The sequence below is a fragment of the Medicago sativa genome, chromosome 3 (assembly GCF_051527215.1).
Source record: "Medicago sativa cultivar Bolivia chromosome 3, Bolivia_mono, whole genome shotgun sequence".
NCBI classification, from domain to species: domain Eukaryota; kingdom Viridiplantae; phylum Streptophyta; class Magnoliopsida; order Fabales; family Fabaceae; genus Medicago; species Medicago sativa.
In genome coordinates this window covers 21,913,186-21,921,731 of record NC_140751.1, presented here as the reverse complement: position 1 = coordinate 21,921,731, position 8,546 = coordinate 21,913,186, and positions in this window count along the sequence as shown.

Sequence of the window (8,546 nt, the reverse complement as noted above, 5' to 3'; positions counted from 1 at the left end):
TTGAGTCCTTTCAAATAGTTTGGATAAGTCTTCATTTCAATCCTATGTCAAAATCCATTTTTAAATTGCATTTGAAGTCATTTTGAGTCAGTTTTGCCCCTAGGGGCATTTTAGTCTTTTCATGTGTTAAAACCCTGTTTAAATTCTAAAAATTGTCTCTGAGTATTTTAATTCGCTTGTATAAACTCTTGCTTTAATCCCTTGTTAAAAAATCATTTTAAAATTGCATTTGAGTCGTTTTTAGTCGTTTTAAGCCTCCAGGGGCATTTTGGTCATTTCACATAATATTTCTGTTTCATTTTAATCTGCTTTGTTGTTTTTAATCGTCTCGCTTTACGTTAATTTTCAATTTACTTTTTCAATTCAATTTTAGTTTTAATTTTCATGTTAAGTCCTCGTACTTTTGTTATTTGCATTTTAATCCTTTTTTAATTTGTTAGAGTCCAAGTGCCACGTGTCCAAATGTTATTGGTCCACAAAAGTTTGTTACAAGTCAAGTACACATGGCATTGTCTCATTGGTCCATACATTCCTTTCATCCCCTATATAAGTCAAAGGTCCAAGTCAAAGTCTCACACTTTTTTCATTTTACACAAAATCATAAAAAATTAAATTTTCTTTTCTTTCCCTCTTTTCTTTCTCCTCCCTAACTAACCCTCTCCACCATAACTAACTCTTTAACCACCACTCAACCACCATAACAACCCTCTCTCTCACCTCTAACTAACTAAAACCACCCTCAACCACCACAACCTTCTCCCAAACCACCCTCCACCACCGTAAATCACCATTCCACCACCCAATCTTCAACTTTTCAACAATCATCATCATCATCCATCAACAACATCAACATTCTTCAACCTTCAACAATCGTCATCATCATCCATCAACAACATCAATCGCCAGAAATCAGCAAGCTAAGAATAAATTGGAACGGTGAAGGGATCGGAGAAAAAACCAGAATTCGAACTCGCCGTAAACTTGAACAAAGTCAATTTGGAACGGAGAAGAAAAGCCGAATTCAGAATCGAAGAACAGCAAGGGAAGGAAAGAAGGAAGTCGAACACAAACAGAGAAGAAGAGACATTCGTCCAGATCGAATTTTCCGTCGAAGTTCCGTACCAAATTCTTCAATTCTCCGATTTCATCACAGGTAACTCTTTCGTTTGCTTCCTTCAAATCTTTCGCTTAAAATTGCTTCGAATCCACCTGTGACATGTTTATCCTGCTTCTGTTTGTGAACAATGTGTTTGAAACGGCTTGTTAAATCCAGATCGACGCCTTGTTCTTCATTTGCGATACTATTGTTTTGAACTTTGAATGAAGCTTTGCATTTGTGCTTTCACGTAGCTTTGAGTTATCCTCATCCATGCTTTGTTTATCCTGGGTAAAAGAATTTTGTTGGTTTACGGTTCAGATAGGTTTAGAGAGAGAGGGTTCCATGAGAGAGGGTTCAAGCTTGCTAATTCGTTACAGAGAAGGGAAAGAGGAGAAGAGGACTCGATTTGGATTAAAAAGCTTTAAAGAAAAAGGAGGTACAGGCGGCGGCGCCGCCACCCATGGCCGGCCAACCGCCGCCGTAAATGTATTGGGGAAGGCGAAGTTTAGAATGGTGAGGGAGGGAGTTCACGCGAGGAAGAAGATAAGAAGGAGAGGGGACTTTGTTTTTTCCTTTTGTGACTCACGTGTTTTGCTTAGTTCCATAGAATCCATGGATTCTGACCCATGACCCATGGAGCAACCCGCTCCAGTGGCCTCTTAAGGCCCAGTAACCAATTGCCAATCCATTTTGCTATGCGCCCCCCTTCCCTGCGTGTTGTACTGATTTTTTTTGCTAATTGCACCCCTTCCTGTCCAAATTTGTTCACAAAAACCCTAGAAATTTTTCTATGTGTTCTTGATAATTTTCTTAACATTTTTGTGACATTTTTTTTGTGTTAAAACCAGAGGAAAATATTTGAAGTTTTTTTCTTTTCTATTCTTGTCAAAATTAATAATTTTCTTGCAATTTTTAGTCCAAAGAAACCTTTAAAAATTCCAGAAAAAAATCCTATGTGTTCTTAATCACTTTCTTGATATTTTTGTGATATTTTCATATGTTGAATCTTGGTTAAAAAATGTGTGGTATTTTCTTGTCAATCGGTTGCTATTTTTGTTAAAAATTGTGAAATTTTATGTGTTTTTGTATCTAAAAATTCTCTAAAAACTCCAAAAATTTTCATGCATGTTTCTTGATAGTTTCGTAGTATTGTTGTGATAATTGTTGCATGTTAAAAGTTGATAAAAATAATGTGGTTAATTTTCTTACTATTTTGTGATATTTTGTGCTAAAAATTGATGAAAATTTGCTTGTTTCCAATCCCAATCCTTGATAAATGTTTGTGGTTCATGATGGATGATTTTATGAGGTTTTTACTACTGTTTGAATGTGTTTTTTACTGGACATGTGCATGTGATGATTGGTTGCTTGCTTGGCAAGTTTTGTTTTGTGAATAAATGGTGCAAATAGGTCTAAATTCGCATAAAAATGCAAAGTTTACAATGACACTTGGATCCTCATTTTAAAACCTGGATTTTTATGCCTTGAAAGTATGTTGAATTGTGAGGATTATAGGTCATACTCAAGCCTTGCATTGGTGATGAGATTTTAGGCCTATTTCACATTGTTTTTGCTTGTTTTTTATGTTAATTTTCTTACTTTTGTTATGATAGCTTTGACTTGTTTTATATCTTGTGCTACTAACTTTTTTTGTTTCATGTTTCATACATCATAAGCATTCCCACTTCATCTTCCTCTCCATTCAATTTCTTGCACTTTAAGTTTCAATTTCATGCAAAAATTAGAATGTAAAGATTTAGGAGTTCTTGTAATATTTTACTTTCATGCTTTTAATTTCTTGGCAAAGAGGCCATAGAATGTATCTAGGGTGTGATGTAAAGGACAATGGACTCTAATGATGTACACCGACACAAGCACCGACACATGCACACACTCCACTTTAGATAAATAGCTAGAATATGCATGTTTAGATGTATGTTTAGGATTGTATGTTTAGATGAATGCCTAGGACTTATACTTAGAAAAAACCAATTTTCCAAACAAATGTGAACAACTTCACTCAAACCTTTTCCAAATAAACCTTGGGATCCAATATCCCATTGTATTTTCTTTTCCATTTTCTTAATCAAATTTCAATGAAAATAATCAAACTTTGACCATATTTTGCAATTCACTAATTCAACCTCACTATTTTCCAATCTCATGCCCTTGAGGCCTCTTTCTATTCTTCAAAATCCATTTTCAAACTTAAAATCAACCAACAAAAACAAAAACATTTTTTGAGAGAGAACTACGGTGGATTTGATCCCTTAAACGGGTACGTAGGCAAGGAACAAAATTCCTTCAATTCAAATAAAATAAAAATCCAAAAACATTCTTCTCCCTCCAATTCTTCACTTAGAAAACTCTTAGGTGTAAATAACATTTTCAAATAGCATTTAAAAATAAAGCGCGCGCGTAGAAATTAAAGACGGTTCCTATAGGTTACTATAGTCGTTATGGGTGCCTAACACCTTCCCGTAGCGAAAACAACTCCCGGACCTCGATTCTCAAGGGTTTTGCTTACTTTTTCCCTTCCCAAGAAAAAATAAGATATCACCGGTTTAAAAGGTTCAAACGTAATAAATGTTTGACACCCGAAAACCAAGATAAAACAAGGTTGTATAATGTTCATATGATTTCTAAAAATGGTTGTGATTGGTTTCATCAAGTCTTGACATGTTTTGCTTTGAAAATGGGAATCTTTTGTAAAAATGATAAAGTGAGACGAACTTTGTGATTTTCATGATTTCGTCGTTTTTAGCCGGTGAAACGCCAAGGTGTCCTCTACTGCACTCATATGTGGCCTAGATGTATGCTTAGTTGAGACATTGGATCTTGTTTACTTGGTTTTGGCTCAATTGCTTAATTATTTGTTGTGATTTGATAGACGAACTTGTTGAAAATAGTTCTTTTAAACCGATTTCCTTATAAATCTTTCATGAATGGTTTTATATGATTAATTGAGGATATGTGGATGATTTGTTGAAAGTTGATTATGATATTTATCATGAAATGATGTGTTGTGCCATTTTACTTAATTATGAAGTATATGGAATGTGGAGGTATATTGTGAATTGATGTAGATGTACGTTGATGATAATGTGATGATGACTCTTAGTTGAATTATGATTTGATTGATTGTGTGGACGTGAATACTTGATAATGCAATTGTTGTCGAGTTGATTAATGTAAAAGGAGATGGACTTTTACATTGTTGTTGGTGATATAATTGTTGGAGTTTTTGCATTATTGGGTCTTTACTTGTATGTCCATGCATCATAATCATATTGAGTCATATGTTGAAATGTAAAGGAGATGGACTTTACATAGGGGAATTGTAAGAGGAGATTTGGTACCACATGCATATATGTGTCGAGTATAGGCGCATTGCATATTGACATGGTGTCTTGTTGTTGTATATGAACGTTGTTTGTCGATGATGAACATGTTTGATGAGTGCTAGTTGTGATGTTGAATTTGTGTATGAATGTAATTATTGATGTTAACTATTTATGCAAACTATTTGAGATTTGAATTGGATTATTTATATCAAATTGTGATTTGTTGATTATGATTAATGTAATGCTAACCTCCAGTGGTTTTTGCCGCCTACCTGTCTGTATGGATGGGTAGATGCTGTGCAGGAGTAGTCCGCTTGCGGTGAGTGCTTGGATAGCTGGAGTTAGCCTCCGCTATCATTTTGGAGTTATAGTTTAGGGCTCTGATTAGATTGAGTCAGTGTCTTTTGGTTGTGTTGGACTTATTGTATTTTGAGGTGTACTCATTGTTGAGATTGGAGAATTTTATGTTGATGTATTGTTGACCATGTCATATTTATGTTGGAGATTTGTACATGAATTTTATCCGCTGTGACTGTTGAGATATTTTATCTAGATATGCATGTTGAGTTTTTGGATTATGTGAGACGTAGCATCTAATTCTTGAATATTTGCTATATTCGCATGTTTTATTGCTTAAATAGAATTAGGTCGTTACAAGTTCATAGTCCCTTCGTTATTTTATGTCTTTCGGAATAAATAATAATTTAAGATCATAGTCCCTTTTTTGGTATAATGTCCCTTCAAAATTATGAATGATCTTAAAATACATTCTTCTTCGATTCTTGAAGAAGTTAGACGTTAGAATGGTGTAAAACCATATCTGAGTGATCATTGCATCATAGTTGGAGAAGTGAATAATTAGAATGGTTGTAACACCATATTTGATTGGTCTCAGCACCATAATAGAGTGGTATCAGTACCATATTAAAGTGGTGTCAGTATTAAAAGAATGGTCTTGGTACCATATTGGAGGTGTAATTCTCGAACGATTTTCTACAGTGTAGTAGTTAATCGAACAGTTGTAGCTGGGCTTGTTTTATCCTGGAGGCGGCGTGGTTGATAGTCTGTCTTGCACAATTTTGGGCAGTGCCACAAAGAGAGCGACCTGGTCGTGACTCAACCTAGTAACAACTTCGGCAGATAATAGAATTTGGAAATCCAAATACAACAGTTTGGAAATCTAAAAACAACACATTCAAAATTCAATACTTTGTCATATAATAATAACCCTATGCAAATGTTCAAGGTTCGGGTTGATGTCACATTAGATCTGAAGGATCAACTAAATCAAATTAACCGACGACTCAACCACAAAGACATAAGGAGAGCAGACAACGTTGGATATCGACGTGCATTGGTCAACTTAGCCAGGGATTGCAGTTCAACTAGATGATGCTCACGAACGATGACGACGACATGAGGAACATATTCTCGGAATTTGGCCAACACAGCATGTTCTCGACGATCGAGTTGGATGTTTCGTTGTTGAGATCTTCTAAAGACATTCTCATGAGTTTGATTCATCAAGATTGTACTTGCAAAAAAGTACAATAATCATATTAGGGTTTAGTATTGTATTGGTAATGCCTTGAGAAGGCTCTCAAGGGTTGTATTTATAGCCCTCTATGAGCCTGATTTATTGTTACTTAGGCAGTAAGTAATAGGGGCAATTATGTATTTAGGCGGCTTTCTAGAGGTTTTTAGAAGCATATTGAGGCGGTGCCCTATGGAGGGCGCGCCTTGGGTCCTAAGTCCTTTTTGGAGGGCGCTAGGTCCTCTAAGAAGGTCTAAAAGCCTTTCTTGAAGTCTTTTAGGTCCTTAGGAATATATTGATGGTCCAAAGATGAAGATTATGTTGTATTATTATGCAGTGTCTTTATTTTGTTGGAATTAAGTTTAATTCATGGTAATTTGCTAAGAATGTTGACATTGAAGTGTCATATACTTAGTGTAAAGATTTGCAAGTCTCTTTGTAAACTTGAAAGAACTGAGAGAACACATTGTATTCTACCGAAACAACTATATATGTTCTTACATCCAATTCTTTTGTATAAGATGAGTGTGACAAACAGAAATGCATTTCTAAGATGTTGTTTTGAGCTTGATCATGATCCTCTATAAATTAAAACTTGTGAGTTGGCAGGTCAGTAGGATTAAATTCAAAAGAATATATTGGAATGCATCCGTGTTTGTCACTATTCATCTTATATGAAGGAATTCGATGTGAGAACCTATATAATTGATTCGGTAGAATACAAAATGTATTCTCTTCATTCTTTTGAGTTTTCAAAGAGACTTGCAAATTTTTACACTAAGTATAAGACACTTTAATGCAAGCATTTTGAGCTAACAACCATGAATTTAATTTTAATCCAACATCATGATGATACAACATTCTTAGGGAGAATGTAATGTAACACAATGTTTCGTTTATTGTCTGATATGAATGGGGATGAATTTAAAACTAAATAAATTTGTCGTATTCTATTATTTCGGAATTAATTTTGCGTACTTGTGTATTTTTAGTTAGTATTTATTTTGGAAATGAATGAATTGATCTTTCCAAGACATTTCTACCATTGAGCAAATGAATGTTTTTTTTTTATAAAATATAGTGAACAACTGGAAATTTAAAAAATGAACATAAGGTATTGTGAATGGATGAATGTGGTAAATGAATGTAGTGGTCGATGATGGAAGGCGAAGCGGACCGGTCCGCCCCGTCTAAACCCTCTTAAAATGGGACGAGATGAGCCGAGTCAAATTATGTGACCGAGATCAAAATCTCGCCCGCCCTATTTCGTTGTGGACAGACGAGTTGACGGGATGGCCGCCAAACTAAAAACCCTTTTTTTTTTATAGAAAAATAACAACTTTTTTAATGCATTTTTTACAACTTCATTGTTTAAAAAAAAAAAACTACGTTTCTTTTGTCATAAAAAAAATGTAAAAGAATAGGAAACAAATAAATTTGTGGTAAAAATATGATACTTAACAAATTGTCGAACTCAACATCATAGTTAATAGCAAAATAAGAAAAATTTGTCAACATAAAACAAATCACAATAAATCCACCAACCAAAATAAATAAAAACGAGTTCAGTGGATTAGCCCGTCCCCTTGCCCGTCTCATTTTTTCAACGAGTTAAGTGGACCGATCCAAGTATAAAAAGCAAGTTCAAATCATCGACTCAACCCGCAAAAAATAGCAGGCTAAATGGGCCGACCCAACGGGTTGAACCTGTTTTGGCACCCCTAGTTTAGGGGCTTAAAGAAACAGCATATTTCTCAAGAAATATTGTTCTGTTAGCTTGCCTAAAGCCGACACATGCTAACTCACGTTGGGTACCAGCGCACATTTACTCACATTGGGTACCAACACAAAATATTTTGGGCAAACTTTCAAGAATTTAATTTAAATCCAACATCATGATGATACCACATATTTAGGGAGGATGTAATGTAATGTAACGTAGATGAAATTAAAACTAAATAAAATTGTGTATTTTTGAAATTGATTTCGCGTACTTGTGTATTTTTAGTTATGATTTGTTTTGGATCATGAATGAGTTGATGTTTCGAAGACATGACATGCTTTTAAAAAATAAAAACAACATATTGTATGTTTGAGTCTAAAAAAATAGCATCTTGTTAAAAAATGTTGGAATCTAAACTTACGCCCCCAACATGACTTAAGTCATGTTGGTTTTGTACCTATGTGATTTAACTCATGTTGAGATAATATGACTTAACTTATGTTGATATATAGCGAACGTAACTTAAGTCATGTTGGAGTTATTTGGGTCAGTTCAAATGAGAGTGAGTATAGGAGAATATCAGTTTTCCTTTTGTTTAGTTACAACATTATTCATTTTGGAATTTGTATTTCAAACTCAAGTAAGAATCAAATACATATTTAAGAATCTATCAAGCCTATACTCAAAAGAGCAATTTTAAATGTAAAGCCATTTCCAAAAATTAATTAAGCTCAATCTACTAACATTTATTTACTTTATAAATTCTTTAGCAAGGAAAATTTATAATTTCTTGTGACAAATATTCATCAACAGGAAGTAACGAATAACTTACAAAATGAATTTTTC